The 17,342-nt window shown below is 39.8% G+C and overlaps 1 pseudogene; it reads left to right on the top strand.

Annotated features, from left to right (window-relative positions):
• Positions 1–13,238: 13,238 nt before the first annotated feature.
• Positions 13,239–15,240, top strand: LOC103284868 (heat shock cognate 71 kDa protein-like; annotated as a pseudogene).
• Positions 15,241–17,342: the final 2,102 nt, after the last annotated feature.

A 17,342-nucleotide genomic window follows, 5' to 3' on the forward strand; every position in this document is an offset into this window, starting at 1 on the left:
TGAAAAGATGTCTCTGTTTAAAACTTTTCCAGACACGAGAAGCCCACTTCAGGCAGGCCATTTCATCTGCGCCCCATTCCAATCACTGGTATATATTGTCTTCCAAAGAACTAAAGTCTACCTTCCTTTAACTTCCTTCTGGAGGCCCTAATTCTCATCTTTCTTCCAAAAACAGCCTACCAAAAGGTTCAAGAGAGTGAACACAGCCCTGATATTCTGAAATGGTATCAGTTCCTACAAGTCCCCTGAAAGGGAAAGGCCTGGAAAACCAGCTTCTGAATAAAAATATCGGGAATCACACTCAGTGAACACAAGCTGTCAAGTCAAAGGTCTCAGGATGCTGGTGAGAAAAGCACTAACTTTATATTTTATTAAATGTTGTATTTTAGATAGTTACATTTACAGACGAGGGCTGAAGATAGAACAAAGAGTTTTCCTGTACCCCGACAACCGGTTTCCCATTGTACTAATGTATTACTATGGTACATTTGTTACAATTAATGAACCAATGCTATACATTATTACTAACTAAAGTTTATACCTTTTTTTTCCCCGATTTTCTAAGTTTTCTACTTAATGTTATTTTTTTGTTTTCTGGATTCTATTCAGTTAAATTTAGGTGTCATTTCGCCTTAGGATCCTCTTGGTTTTGATAACCTTGACAGTTTGGGGGAGTACTGATCAGCTGCTTAGTAGAATGTCCCTTAATTAAAATTTGTCTGATGTTTTCCTCATGATTAGACTGGGGTTATGTGTTTTAAGGATGAACATCATAGAAGTAAATTGTCATTTCATTACATCAAGAGTACATGCTGTCGCCCAGCCGGTGTGGCTCAGCAGTTGAGTGTCAACCTATGAACCAAGAGATCATGGTTCCATTCCAGGTAAGGTCATATGCCCAGGTTGCTGGCTTGATCCCCAGTGAGGGTTGTGCAGGAGGCAGATGATGAATGATTCTTTCTCATCACTGATATTTCTAGCTCTCTCTTTCTCTCCCTTCCTCTCTGAAATCAATAAAAATATATCATATAAATAAATAAATGTGAGCCAGTTGTGTGGGGGGGTGGTAGAAAGAATAACCCCCCCCCAAAGATGTCCACATTCCAATCCCCAAACTCATGAATATATGAATATGTTATGTTACATGGCAAAATTATGTTGCAGACAGAATTAATGCTGCTAAACAGCTGGTTGTTAAAAAGACAAGATTTCCCTTGATTATTCAGATAGGTCTTATCTAGTCAACAATACCTTAAGAGTGAAGAACCTTTAGGCGGGCAGGGGGGGGGGGGGGGGGGGGGGAGGGTAGGGCAGAGCAATGTGACTGAAAAGGACTCAATCTGCTGCAGTTAGTTGGCTTTGACAATGGAGGAAGAAAGCCCAATCTGCTGCAGTTAGTTGGCTTTGACAATGGAGGAAGAAAGCCCAAGTGAAGGAATGTGGTGGCCTCTAAAAGCCAGGAATGATCCCAGCTGAGAGTCACCCCACCATTAGAAATGAAATTCTGCCCACAACCTGAATGAGCAAGAAAACAGATTGTCCCCAGAGCTTTCAGAAGGAAACACAGCCCCGCCAGCACCTGACTGTAAGTGCAATGAGACCAGTGATGAAATTCTAACCAACAAACGTATAACATAGTAAATTTGTGTCGCTTTAAGCCACTAGGTATAAGATAAATTGTTATGACAGCAATAGAAAACCAATACTTGAGAGAATTTTAAAAAGACAGCTAATTGCTGAAACAATGAAACTCCCACATTTTAGTACAAATGGCTAATTGATAAAAAGGACACAGAGCCCTGTGCCAGGGTCCTAGCAAAAACCTCACAACGCATGGCTAAATTCCTATTCTCAAAGGCAGACCCTTCCCCTCCATGACTGTCATCAGGCAGTTCTCAATTAGACAAAGAATGAGCTGTACACATATGTTTTAGGATGTAGACGGTGTCATGGACACAGGAACAAAACCACAGAACCGCACATTGGAAAGAAGGGCTGTTAGGAATGTGAGCCTCATAGCACTCACTGCACAGCCTTCTCTTTTGGCCAAGACAAGCAAGATGTAAAAAACTTGAAATTTTTAAAAATTTGTTTTATTGATTTTAGAGAGAGAGTTAGGGGGAGGGATAGAGAGATAGAAACATCGATGAGAGAGAAACATCATCGATCAGCTGTCTGCTGCACAGCCCCTGCTGGGATTGAGCCCACAACCTGGGCATGTGCCCTGACTGGGAATCAAACCAGCGATCTCTTGGTTCATGAATTGATGCTCAACCACTGAGCAACACTGGCTGGGCAGATGATTTGAATGTTTACATGATCTAGACATCTACTGAACAGTTTCCCCTTGATTTACATTCAGGTACCAGCTCCCCCTACCATGTGGTGTACAGGGAATTGGCCCCATTCTCCACAGCACCAGGCTGGGCCTGAATTGGCTAGGTTCTAATAACCTATCCCAACTCCCTGGTGACAGTTTTTCTTTCATAGATGGACAAGATTCAGACCCAAGCTAACCAATGCATTGATCCTTCTGGCTATCCAGGAGCCATTCCAGGCCATGTGACTTGCACTGATTCAATTAGAATGCCCCAATGTTTGTTCTGGAAGTACTGGAACACGGACTTCTCTGCCTAGGGTTGCAGTGGCGTAGGGCACAGTCTGGAACACTGCCGCCCTTGCTTTTATTATGGACAAGGCCACAGGAGGACAAGTTGCACAAGCTGGAAGTCAGAGCCTAGGATCATGCCCGAAAGCAGAGACTACTGAAAAATAAGACCATAAATGGTGCCTGCGCTCAGTCCTACCTCTGCACTGACCAATTACATGGGCCAGTAAATTTCCCTTTCTTGTTTAAGCCATTTAGGCTAAATGTTCTCTCCCTTGCAATGGAAATGTCTCTACCTGGTAGATGACTCTAATGCACTCCAAAGGCCACACTTCTTGGCGATGTGCTAATAGATAGAATGAGGAGAGTCCAGCTTTAGGAACAAGACAATACAGCTGGTACAAGGGTATGGTACTTAGGCTCGATTACATATAAATATATATTTATTTATGCATACATTGGCATATTGTCAATATGATTATTTATAAATTTTTATATTGCCAGTATAACCAGTGTATTTGAAGTAGGATGCTTTATTTTCTTTGTGAAATCTTGAGTTTAAAATCGACTTTCCCCCAAGAGTCGCTAGAATGGAAAGGGTTCCTCTGATATTAGCAGCACCAAACAAGGTGGTCAGAAAAGACTGACCTGGGGAGTGGCCCTCCTTCCAGACAATGCTCTGCAGCACACAGAGAGACTGAACAAACCCCATGCTGACAGTCCTCAAAGAACTGCTGTGGTGTGGTTATGTTCTGGGCAGCAGAATTGTAGACACTAAAATCAGGGAAGGGTCACTCAGTTCAGGTTTCAAGTCAAGCCACTTCTCTCTCAGGAGTAGGTTTCTAAAATCAGCTTGCAAGATGAAATTGCATGTAACAAAACTTAGGCTTGAAAAATTCTCTTAAATTGTCTATAAAGCACAGTATATATATTGTTTTATGTATTTGACTCAACAAAGTAACATGTGTATGTGAATGTGTAATGTATTTCATAACCACATAATATATATAAGGAATTAGTAGTCAAAGTATATTTTACCAAACACAATTGAATTGGAGTAAATTATATGGAGCCCCACCATATACACATATGTATGTACATCTATTCACAAAGGGCATATAGTAGTTGGGTGGTTAATTAGTAAGCTATAAATATATATACAGATATGGAATTGACTAGTGATCTTTGATGTCTCCCCTTCTTGTACAACCCACATTGAAGTGTCTTTCAGTTTTACCTTTAGATAAATTCATTTTAACCTCCGTTGGTGGTTTACGTTACCACCATTTCTCACCTGAATCATCGCAGTCATCGGCTTAGTGGTCTCTCTGTTTCACCCTTGACTCCCTTCATTCTATTTTTCTTCACACAGCAGCCAGAGGGACCCTGTGAAAACATAAGTCAAACCATGTCATTCTGCTCAAAATGTGCCAGTGGTTCCCTTCCCGGAGTAAACAATAAATTTTGCACAAAGACCTACACAACCAGTTTGATCCAGTCTCCTATCTCCTCTCTCCATCTCCTTGTCTTTCCAGTCTCACTCAGCTGCAGCCACTCGTCCTCTTTGTTGTGCTCATTTTCAATGTCAGGGCCTTGCACCTGCCTCTCTCTGCCTCAAAAGCTCATCCCCTAAATGCCCACATGATTTACTGCCTTACTTCTTTAGGTCTTTACGCCCACATTACCTTCTTAGCACTTTGCTTAGCACTTACCACTAGCAAACATAACATAGATTTTACTAATTCGTCTTGTTTATTGTCTCTCTGCTCCTCTAATATGTAAAGTTCAGAGGGCATAAATTATTTTAAATCTCTTTTGTTGCCTCAATGCTTCCAGCATCTAAATAGTGCCTGGGTCATGTCGGCAGTCAATAAATATTTGTTGAATAAATGAATATGTAAGATCTTTAATGGGCTCCCATAATTTAAGTCTGTGTAAAGAGAAGAAAAGAATTAATGGTAATGAGCAAGCCTATGCTATATGTGGTTTACCAGATACAGTGTGTTGAGTAAAATTACATGTTATATAGTATACTGAATGAAATTATACAGATGTGAAGAATTCCTGTATAATTCTTATGCCTACTTCTAATTACTCTTAACCAGCAGTAAAGCTCAGCTAATGTGGCTGTTGTGAACAGATTCTCTTGCAGCCCTCATGTTTATAATGCCCTGGAATTCATGCTCTATATGATCCCTTCTCCTCCAGGATGGATGGAACCTGTGACTTATTTGTCACCAAGGAACTATGACAAAAGTGAGGGGACATCACTCCTTTATAGGTTACATTATATGGCAAAGGAAAAGAGATTTACAGATGTAACTAAAGTCCCAAATAATTTTTTTTTAATTCATCGAAAGGGACACTGTCTAGGTAGGTCTGACTTAATCAGGTAAGAGTCCTTAATCAGGTAAGAGAGACCAGGCCCTTCCTCAGGCAGATATTATTTTTGCTGGCTTGAGGAGGTAAGCAGCCATGTTGAGGAAGTCCATGTGACTCCTCTGGTACCTAAGGGCAGCCTCCAGCCTCCACACAGCTGACAATGGGGCCCTCAGTCATAAACTACAGGGAAGTTCATTCTGCCAACAACCTAGATGAGATGAGAAGCAGATTCTTCCCCAGTCAAGCCTCCACATGAGAATGCAGCCCAACTCCTGTCTTGATTAGAGCCTTTTTGAGACTGAGCAGAAGACCCAGCTAAGCTGACCCCATGGAAACTTAAAGATAGTAACTGTGTGTTGTTTCAAGCAGCTAATCTGTGGTAATTAATTATACAGCAATAAAAAATAATAATACAGGGGGCTAAGGGAATATTTCTGGTACAGGGTTGATTTTATAGTTCACACTGTCATTTGCTAAGAGCCCCACACTTTGAGTTAAAAACTCCATGATTTTTATTATGTACCTGTTCAAAGTAGTCTTTGGGTTCTGAGTCTTCATGGAGTTATTTTATGAAAGGATGTGTCTCCTTCCAGTATGTACTGCTTAATGCCATTTAACAAAAATGGCTTTAGTACTCTACCTCATTACTTAACCATCTGCATTGTTTCAATCTCTTTTCTTTTGGGCATTACCAGTATTAATAAGCCTGTTATGGTTAGATAATGATGTAATTCTTCCAGGCAAAGAAGTCTTGTTGGGAATCTAAACTGAGAATAAATCCAGCATCACACAGAATCCTAAGCACAGTGATGCTTCCTCTATAAGATCTATCTCTCTTCTTTCTGGTGCTAAAATTGCTAAGGAGCATCTACACTTAAGAATTCCCAATGGATTGCAGGCTTGATCCCCAGTGGGGGGCATGCAGGAGGCAGCTGACCAATGATTCTCTCTATCATTGATGTTTCTATCTCTCTCTCCTTCTCTCTTCCTCTCTGAAATCAATAAAAATATATTAAAAAAAAAAAGAATTCCCAATGGAACTCCAGTTTTATCAAAACAAGCTTCATTGCGTTTTCTCCTCCTCTGTTTTCTTCTCCCTGCTCTGTCGTGTATCCAAAGACTTCTTGAAGGTATTAAGAGGAGTGGAAAAAGAAAAAAGAGGAAGAAAAGGGTAATGGAAAGGACAGGAGAATGGAAGGAGGGAATGAAGTTGAAAAAAGCTCCCGTTTTGTCATCCATTGTGCTTAATATTTTCATATAAACAATTCCACCTAATCTTTGTATTATTTCCTCCATTTTACAGACCAAAAAAAGAAGAAAAAAAAAAAGGTTGTGAAAGGTTGAATGAATTATCCTGAGTTATAATGAGATTAATAGCTTCCATAAATGTTTCTACAAGTTTTCTTCAAAAGAAGGTTGTTTTGAATTGTTTTCATGCTGCGTGTTGTTCTGTTGTTGGCTTTAATCTATTTTAAGCAATTATCGTATGTGATGAGGTTATGCATTTGTTAAAAAAAAAATCCTTATTAAATTCCAAGAAAGAAAATGTGTTAAAATTATAAAAATTGATATATACAATTAGCTAATTTCTAAGGGAAAAGTATTCACTGTACCGCAACGTAATGAATGTGCTATCTGCAATCATTTAATATTAACCAATTTTAAGTGCATAATGCTTCTAATATTTCCTCCCTATCTCTAGGTTAAAAGTCATTACCAGAGTACCAGAGACGTCTGTTCTGCACATCTTATCAGATGTTTAAAGTTGTCTCCTGTGGCTAAACCTAAAACCCAGGAAATAAGACACCAAAGTGAAAGATAAAGCAGATGCCATGTTGCCACAAAAAGTTTAGCCCAGTAAAGCATCTGTAAGAATAGATTGTTGACAATTTTTTAATGTTATATTTCCAATAAAACTCCAGAGAAAAAGCAAATGCATTATACTATATCTTGAGGGAGTGAAGATTATTTTTCACTGGCACTGTTATACATGTTTTGCATCTATAAACTCATTTAATCCTTCTTTAAAAAAAAAAACAAGAGCACACAAAATGAAGACACTGTTACTTACACTTTATAGATGACTTATCTGGGGCATAGAACCCACAATTGCCCAGTTAGTAGAAGCTGGAGGCAGAATATAAGCTCAGGAGTTCAGGTTTCAAGACTCCTGCTCATAATCACTATGCCATGCTGATTCTTCAAAGATCTGTTTTAGCCCAGTTGGTGTGGCTCAGTGGTTGAGCGTCTACCTAGGAACCAGGAGGTCATGGTTTGATTCAGGTCAGGGCACATGCCTGGGTTGCAGGCTCCATCACCAACATGGGGTGTGCAGGAGGCAGCCAATCGATTATTCTCTCTCATCATTGATGTTTCTATCTCTCTATCCCTCTCCCTTCTTCTCTGAAATCAATAAAAATATATTTTTTAAATGGTATGTTTTAGATGTGCTTTATTATTCAGGATGCAGATACAGAATTGTGAAGTCAGAAGACCAGTGGAAAAACATGGAAAAAAGACAGCAAAGCATCATGAGAGGAGGTGGTAAAAAAAGAGGAGAGAAGACTGGGATTGAATTCTGGTTCTTTCTTTCACTAGTTGTGTGATCTCAGTCAAGTTTCTTAATCTCTCTGTGCCTGAGTCTCCTTAATCATTACCAGCATTGACAAGAATACTGTTTCAAAGGACTTTTGTCATAATTAAAAGAGTTAATGCCCAGGGCCCCATTCTTAGTGCAGCATCTAACATCTCCCACACAGAAACAAAACATTCTTTAGATCCCTTCTATAGATGCTCTGCTCTCTCTCCCACCAAACAACTCGAGTGTGTATAAAAATAAAGCGTTCAAGGTAAAGCAATACGTTCTGAGATATGGATCACCCAATACAAGGCTATGTGCTGTAACCATGGAGACGGTTGATATTTTATCTGTAGGAGATATAGTTTTCTAAAAGCCTTTTCATGAGTTCTATATCCTTGACTAGTGCTGACAGCAGCTCTCCTTTTATTCATTTGCTTAAGTTCAACAGCTTTTATCAAGCATTGCCCTCCTCTTTTTCCTCCTAGTTCAAGCTCTCCTTTCCAACTTGGAGATTTTTTTCAACATCTTCCTACCTCAGCCCACTGCTTCCTGTCTCGAACTCTACATGCCCAAATTTATCTCACTCTTCTACACCGCCACCAGTAATGCCTTTATGACAAGCAGAAGCCAAGCAGATCACCTCCTTCCCTAAAATATTCCAGTAACTCTTCAAAGTTCCCAGTTCACATTTCTTAGCTTGCTGCACATGAGCCTTCATGAACTGTTTTTGCTTTCCTCTGTAGCTGTATCTTGAACAATTCTCCTAAACTGCAGGACCTTCACTCCCCACCCTCACTTGCTGCTTTGCATCTCTATGCTTTGCACATAGCTACATCTTTGCATGATACCCTTCTTTAGGATACTTCCCCAATGGTTGACCATGGCTTGTCAACTCAAATATCTTTTTCTCATCCATCAAGACTCAGCATCAGCATTTGGGATTCAGGATGATTTTGTTGGCCTCCTCCCCAACCCTGTTGAATCTGGTTTCCTAAACATGACCATAAGCCTATGTGCTAACCTCAGTCAGTATACTTGGTGCACTGACTTGTGACATCTTTGAGAGTAGAAACTGTGTTTTTCATCTTTGTATTTCCATGTCATACTTGGCACATAGTAGGCCCTAAATTCTCCTATGTGGAATGACTAAACAGATGGATAAAACACAGCTAAACTAACTTGAAACAGGTACGTTCACATGGAGATTCATAAACAAACCCACAAGACACTCTTGCAAAAGGTAGGAAGCATACATTGCATTGTATTTTGATGCTATTAAGTGAAGAAAAGTGGTAAACTTTCCTTGGGTATCAAAACATCTGTAAGCCTACATGGAGCACGTGTCAGTGATTACAGTGGTGCAAAGGGTGTGAGTTCCATGCACACACCATTATTGAGACTGCAAGCGGCCCACAACCTGCCTCTGTCAGGTTGTTATAATAAAAAAGAACCTGGAAAATTAAAAATTTTCTATGATATTTGAATGTCAATATATTTCATTAAAAAAATGATTTGACTTGAGGCAATAAATGTATGGATGTATGTGTTAATCATTTCCATACTCTGATGGACCTTTGATTTTGATCACCTTCCCCCACCCTCAAGTTGGAAGTTCTCCACAAGGCAGGAATAGATTTGGTGCCAATGGGGACATATGGGCTGCTAAATCCAACATATGGAGGGATGTGAAAGAGGAACATTAAAAATGATCCATTTATCATTTTTAGAATTTTTCAAGATATGAGTCCTGGCACCTCATTTGTCAACCCTCCTATGAAGCCGGGTCTGTGAGTGTTAAGGGGACAGACACATCAAGGGTTAAACATGGCAGGATGAATTAGCTGCAGCAGAGTTTAACTATTTTCCATTGTGAGGTTAGTCTGAAATAAAAACATTAAGGCAAGGGGGAGGTGAATGGAGGACGGACAACAGTGAAGGCGTGGGGCTCAGCTTGGGGAGGCCGACATACGCAGGACTTCCTCTCTGTTTGCATCAGCTTCACAGCCCAAGTTGAATCCACTGGGCTTTTGGACGAGCAATACGTTCAGTCGGTTCATGACCACAGGCTCCCAGGAAACTACTGGCTTCTGGAGCCCTGCTCCGCCACTGACTTTGAAATCTGAGGCCTTGTTTGCTAATACACAGAATCTGTCAAGAATATTGCTCCAGCCCATATTAATTTAATTAAGGGTTTTAATAAAGCAGAAAATTAACCAAAAGGTTGTCAGAAGGATATGTCAAAATCAGTCTTTACCAATGTCAACACGCTGTCTCAGATCCTTCGGGTTCCTGGCAGCCTCCCTTATGAAAATCCTGAAGCGGACTGGATGGAAGAGGAGCAGGAACCTTCATGGAAGGACAAAATGAAAGTCATTTTCTTGGTCTGTGAAAAAGGTAGCAGGAGAGTTATTTCCTTTCAGGCTGATGGTGAAGAATAAGCCACAGCATTTTAAATAACCGAGGGATATGGAGGGATTTCTAATAAATGCGAGTTACACTAGTTATCATCTTTTCCTCCAAAAAGCCTTCAGAATACCCACTCTCACTTTCCTCAGGAGGGTGGGGACGCATTTTCTGTGCCCCGTCGTGCCCCAACTTGTGAAATAGGACTTGGTTCCTTCCCCCGCCCCCCCCCCCCGCCTTAATAAAGAAGGAATTTTCTAATACTTTGTACAACCCCCATTTCAGAATTAAGAATAATGTCTTTAATTAAGGTAAAATTTATATACAGTTAAACTTACCCTTTTTATAGTAGAGTTCTGCACATTTTGATGAGCATATAGAGTAACGTAACCACCACCGCAGGCACATTATAAACCAGTTCTGTCATGCCCCCAAATTTCCCCATGACCCTTTCCTGCTGACCCTGCACCCACCCATCACCTCCAGAAACAACTGAGCTGTTTCCTGTCCCTATATTTTTGCTTAAAAAAATAAAGTCAGGTAAGTGAAATCCTATAATATATACAGCCTTTGAATCAGGCTTCCATCAGTGACCATAAGGCATCTGAGGCTCAGTCGGGTTGAATCAGTAGTTCATTACTATTCATTTGATGGACATAACATAATTTGTCTATAGTCATTCACCAGTTGAAAGACATTTGGGTTCTTTCCAGTTTAAGGCAATTATAAATAAAGAGGCTCTAAACTTTTGTGTGCAGGCTTTTGTATAAACATTTCACTTAGGTAAACTCCTAAGAATGGGACCTCTGAATTGTATGATAAATGAAAGCTTAATTTTATAAGAAACTGCTGTTTTCCAAAGTAGCCATACTATTTTGCAATTCCTCCAATAATGAATCCTTACCAGTACTTGGCATTTTCAGTTTCTGTCTTCTTTTGGAAATTGTACCTATTCTAATAGGTATATAGCGGTATCTTATTGTGGTTTTTAATTTGCATTTCCCTAATGACTAAGGTGTTGAAAACCTTTCATATGTTCACTTTATATCCACATACCTTTTTAAGTGAAGTGTCTATTGTTGTCTTATTACTGAATTTTTAGAGTTCTTTATATATTTTGAATAGCAATAACTTTATCAGATGTGGTATTTTCAAATATTTTCCCCAGTCTGTGGTTTGTTAAATTAGTATCTTAAAACTTTGTCTGAGAGCAGGACTTAATTTTAATAAAATCCAATGTAAAAATATTTTCTTTCATAGATCATACTTTTGGTGTCTTAAGCCATCTTTGCTGAACCCAAGAATTTCCCTTTGGTTTTCTTCTATGAGTTAAATAATTTTATATTTTATATTGTTTGCATTTTGCATGATATCCATTTTGAGTTAAGTTTTATATGCAGTGAAAAGTAGAGATAAGTTCACTAATAAGTTACCTGAAGGCTCTTGGTAGATGTCCTAAATCAGATTAGGTAAGTTCCCTTCTGTTCCTAGTCTGCTAAAAGTTTCTTTCATGAGCAGAAGTTGATTATGTCAAATGATTTTTCTGCATTTCTTCAATGATCATATGGGTCTTTTTATTCTTTATCTGTTGATGTGAATCATGTTGATTGATTTTAGAATACTGAACCAGGATTCTATTCCTGGGTTAAGCCAGATTTGGTCATGATATGTTATCCTTTTAATTTATTGCTGGGTTCACTTTGTTCAAATTTTGTTAATTTTTTCCATGTGTCTGTGTTCATGAGCTATATTTATTTTATTAATTTTTCTGGAACACTTTATGTAGACTTTCTGTCATTTCATAATTAAGTGTGTAGTTAAATTCACTCATGAAGCTATTTGAGCTTGAATTTCTTCTTGGGAAGATTTTACCAAATACAAACTGTTTACTAAATATAAGAATATTCATGTCATCAAAAATCTTCTTGAGTAAGTTTTAGTGTTTAAGTTTTGGTCTTTCAAAGAATTTGATTATTTTATCTGTTATAAGATTTATTAGGATGAAGTTAATAAAAATTTCTAATTATCCATTTAATGTTCATAGTGTCTGTAGTAATTTTTTCTGCAATACTTTGCTGTTTTTATCATACAAATTAAACTTATCATAATGTGCCTTTGAATAATACTATGTTACTTCACATGTAGTATTGGAAATACTACACTTCTATTTCCACTCCTGTCTTTCTGATTTTGTAAATGTGTTGTACATTATACATTGGTTATAAATACCACAGTACATTGTAATGACTTTTGCTTAAAATGGTCCATTTTCTTTTAGAGTGATTTAAGGTACAAGAAGAAAATATTTTATATTTACCACATATTTATGCTTTCAGGTGCTCTTCATTACATTTTATAGATCCAGATTTCTGTTGATCTTGTTCTTCTGCCTGAGAGATTTTCTTTATTATTTCTTATAATACATGACTGCTGGTAATAAAACCTTTTATTTTTTTGTATGTATGAAAACAGTCTGTTTTTCCCTTCTCTTTTGAAATGCACTTTCACTGAGTAAGAATTCTAGGTTAATGTTTTGTGTGGGGTTTGGTTTTTCAGTACTAAAGGTGTTCCACTGTCTTCGTGCCTGTATTGTTTCCTGCAGATATGCTGCTATCCTTAAAGCTCTGCACACAATGTCTTTTTCTGTGGCTGCTTTAAGATTTTCTCTTTATCACTGGTTCTAAGCAATTTGGTCATTGTGTGCCTTGTTGAGGTTTTGCTTGATGTTTATTGAGATTCTTAGATCTGTGAGTTAATTTTTCATCACATTAAGAAATATTTCTGGCTTTATAAAAAAAAAAAGGTTTTTTTTTTTTTTCTCCCTTCCTTTTTTCCCTTCTCTTCTTTGGGGACTCAAGCTTATGTATATTAGGCTGTTAAGATTTTCCCCTTAGTTTACCAGTGTTCTGTTCATTATTTAGAGTCTTCTTTTTCTCTTTCTGTGTTTCATTTTGGATAGTTTCTTTTAAGAAACTGTGGTTTTAAGTTCATTAAACATTTATTCTATAGTTTCTAATCTATTAATTCTATTCACTGTATTTTTCATCTCAGAAATTGTTTTACCACCTCTAGAAGTTTGTGTCTTTTTAACATCTTCCATGCTTCTCCTTAAGTTGTTTAGAATTACTATACCTTCTTAAACATAGAATATAGTTCTGTTGGAGGTGGCAGTTGGTTAGATAATTAACAAAAGAGGGCCTCATTGAACGTGGGGATACCAGTTCCAGTCAGGTCTGTGCAAGCCATGCATGCACACCAGCAACCATGCCTAAGGGACCTGCAGTTGGCATTGATCTTGGCACCACCTACTCTTGTGTGGATGTATTCCAGCATGGGAATAATTGCCAACAATCAGGGAAACTGAACCATCCTGAGTTACGTTGCCTTTACTGATTCTGAGCAATTGATCGGTGGTGCTACAAAGAATCAAGTACTAGTAGCAATGAATCCTACCAACACAGTCTTTGATTCCAAGCGCTTGATTGGATGTAGATTTGATGATGCTGCTGTCCAGTCTGACATGAAGCATTGGCCTTTCATGATGGCGAATGATGTTGGCAGGTCCAAGGTCCAAGGGAGAGACAAAAAGCTTTAATCCAGAAGAGTTGTCATCCGTGGTTTTGACAAAGATGAAGGAAATCACAGAAGCCTACCTTGAGAAGACTGTTACCAATGCTGTTGTCACAGTACCTGCTTACTTCAATGACTCAGCATCAGGCCACCAAAGATGCTGGAACTATTGCTGGTCTCAATGTACTTAGAATCATCAATGATCCAATGCTGCTGCTATTGCTGATGGTTTAGACCAGTGGTCAGCAAACTGCGGCTCGCGAGCAGCGGTTTGCCGCTCTGTTGACTAATGAGTTTGCCGACCACTGGTTTAGACAAAAAGGTTGGAGCTGAAAGAAACATGCTGATCTCTGACTTGGGAGGTGGCACTTTCCATGTGTGAACCCTCACAACTGAAGATGGACTCTTTGAGGTCAAATCTACAGCTGGGGACACCCACTTAGGTGGAGAAGGGTTTGACAACCAAATGGTCAACCATTTCATTGCAGAATTCAAACGCAAGCATAAGAAGGATATCAGTGAGAACAAGAGGGCTGTTCGTCGCCTTCGTACTGCTTGTGAATGTACTAAGCATACTCTCTCTTCCAGTACCCAGGCCCATATTGAGATTGATTCGTTCTATGAAGGAATTGATTTCTATACCTCTATCTCCCATACCTGATTTGAAGAATTGAATGCTGACCCTTTCCATGGTACCCTGGACCCTGTATAGAAAGCCCTTCAGGATGCCAAGCTTGACAAGTCCCAGATCCATGATATTGTCCTGGTGGGTGGCTCCACCCATATCCCCAAGATTCAGAAATTCCTACAGAACTTCTTCAATGGAAAAGAATTTAATAAGAGCATCAACCCTGATGAGGTGTCACTTATGGTACAGCTTTCCAGGGAGCCATTCTCTCTGGAGACAAATCTGAAAATGTCCAAGATCTGCTGCTGCTGGATGTCACTCCTCTTTCACTCGGCATTGAGACGGCTGGTGGCATCATGACGGTCCACATCAAGCACAACACCACCATCCCCACCAAGTAGACACAGACTTTCACCACCTACTCTGACAACCAGCTGGGTATGCTCATCCAGATTTATGAAGATGAGCGTGCCATGATCAAGGATAACAACCTGCTTGGCAAGTTTGAACTCACAGGCATACCATCTGCACCTCGTGGTGTTCCTCAGATTGAAGTTACTTTTGATATTGATGCCAATGGCATCCCCAATGTCTCTGCTGTGGATAAGCGTACAGGAAAATGGAGCAAGATTACCATCACTAACAACAAGGGTCATCTGAACAAGGAAGACATTGAGCGCATAGTCCAATAAGCTGAGAAGTACAAAGCCGAAGATGAGAAGCAGCAGGACAAGATGTCTTCCAAGAATTCACTTGAATCCTATGCATTCAACATGAAAGCAACTGTTGAAGATGAAAAACTTCAAGGCAAGATCAATGATGAGGACAAAAAGAAGATTCCTGACAAGTGCCATGAAATCATCAACTGGCTTGATAAGAACCAGACTGCAGAAAAGGAAGAATTTGAACATCAGCAGAAAGAGTTGGAAAAGGTCTGCAACCCCATCATTACCAAGCTATACCAGAGTGCAGGAGCATCCAGGAGGAATGCCTGGGGACTTCCCTGGTGGCAGAGCCCCTCCATCTGGCGGTGCCTCCTCTGGGCCCACCATAGAAGAGGTTGGTTAAGCCAGCTTTGAGCATAGATCTAGCATTGTGCCACACAAAATAGAAGGACCCAAATTTTTAGCAAATTCCATGGGCAGTTTTAAAAGTTGAAATGCTGTATAGTAAATAACTGGACATTCTTGAATATGGACTGTGCACAGGGAAAGAAAATAATGCACTTTATAATTGTACTGTAAAGTGGAAAATGCGACGTCTTAAATAAAACTATTTAAAATTAGCACCAAAAAAAAAAAAAAAAAAAAAAAAAGAGGAAGGAGCAGACGGAACAGTCACCCTGGGGAGTAAATGGCAGTGTTCTGCCAAATGGCGCAAAACATCCTGCCTAGTTGACTAGACATAAAAGATAGCCCTACAGCCACCTGGGGTTGGGGGAGGGAGGTAAGGGGCATGCTCCACAGGATTAAAGGGGGGAGGGAGAAAATGGCCAGGGGAAATTCTTTTTACTGAGTTCATGTACAGTAGAAGCCAAGATGGTGTGAGCGGCATACCTTTTACTAAGTGCATGTGCAGAAGCCAAATGACGAAGCAGAAATATGAGGCATGTGCAGTAGGAGCCAAAATAGGTGACCATTCAATGGCCAGGGCAAAGCCTGGGAAAATCTTGGGAAAAGATCAGATGGGGAAGGGCACAGGCAGTGGAAAATCCAAGAAAGAGGTTGGATGGGGTATGGCACAGGCACAAGCCCGGGGAAAGCCAGGAAAGAGATTGGATTGTTTGAAAGAAAGCATGGTCTTTCCCAAACCCAAGGAAATACAGGGAAGCCTTGGAAGGACCTTAGGGCAGCCATTACCCTCCAGCCTGCCCGTTCTCTGCCTCTCTGAGAGTGTACTATCACTTTTTCACTTTAATAAAATCTTGCCACTCCTACGTGAGTGCCCATGAAGTTCTTTTCTTGTGACATCAGAAGGACCTGTTTCCTGTTTTAACTGTTTTAATGCTTCCTAATCCTGTCATCCATAGAATTTGGGAGTCATTGATTTTTATCTTCATTATAGTTTGTATTTCTTGCTCCTGAAATTCCATGTAATTTTTTATTGAATCCAGACTGTGAATTTTGCATTGTTGGGTGATGGGCGTTGTCATTTTTTTTTTTAGTTTTTTAGTTTTATTCTGGGACCCAGTCAAGTTACACTGCAATTCTTTGATCCCCCAAGCCTTACTTTAAATTTTACTTAGCAACACTAGAGAAGCCATTAATCTAGGAAGAATTGTGCTGCAGTTCCTCTTTCCCATCCCTTTTGGTTGCCAAATGCCCAGGAGCTGTCCTGGGTGCTGAGTTGTTTCCTATTCTGTCATCAAAGGCTTGTGGGATAGGATGGGAAGCACATCCACAGATGCAATTTACTCTGATGTCAAGGCATTAATAGTGAAGTCCTTTAAGCAAAGCAATGGACTACACCTTAAATGACCTGTTCCCTGGACTATGATGCTGGGAAACATTCAGAATCCCAATCCCACAATACGCTCCTGGTAGCACTATCCCTGGTCCACTGGCCTCAGCCCTTTAAGAGACCTGGCTCTACAGAGTTTTAGTTTCTACATCTCCATCCCTCTTTTCACCTTCCTACATCCTGATGTCCTCTCTGCCTATGCCCCCTCTCTTATACACCCTACAATATTAAAAAGGCTCCCATTCCCCCCGCCCCAATGGAGCTTAATTGTTTCCCAGGTAGTCGTACAAAATATCCTGCTGCTCTCTGCAGCTCTAAGGAGGAATGGAACCTGGGGAAATAAGTGCCTGTCTACTGTCCCAGGAACTGGAAGGTGGCTGTGTTTTCTTTCCCACATAAGTCGAGAGAAGTAAAAGACAGCGTGTGCATCTGATACATCCAGTGTATATCAGATACATACTGCAAAGGCACAGTCTTCTCTGAGTAACCCAGATGAGTTAACCAACTTGCCCAAGATCATAGAGTTACTAAACAGAAACAGAGTTGAACTCTTGACTGCCTTGTTCCTCTTCTGCCCTATGTGACTACTCTGGATGACAATACGTGCAAAGCATTTATCAGACACCTTTGCTATCCATGGATTCTGTTGATGTATAGCCCACCATTTCTTTTGATACATATAAAGCAACTTATATGTGGAGAACTTATAT

This window comes from Eptesicus fuscus, chromosome 2 (genome assembly GCF_027574615.1).
Source record: "Eptesicus fuscus isolate TK198812 chromosome 2, DD_ASM_mEF_20220401, whole genome shotgun sequence".
NCBI classification, from domain to species: Eukaryota; Metazoa; Chordata; class Mammalia; order Chiroptera; family Vespertilionidae; genus Eptesicus; species Eptesicus fuscus.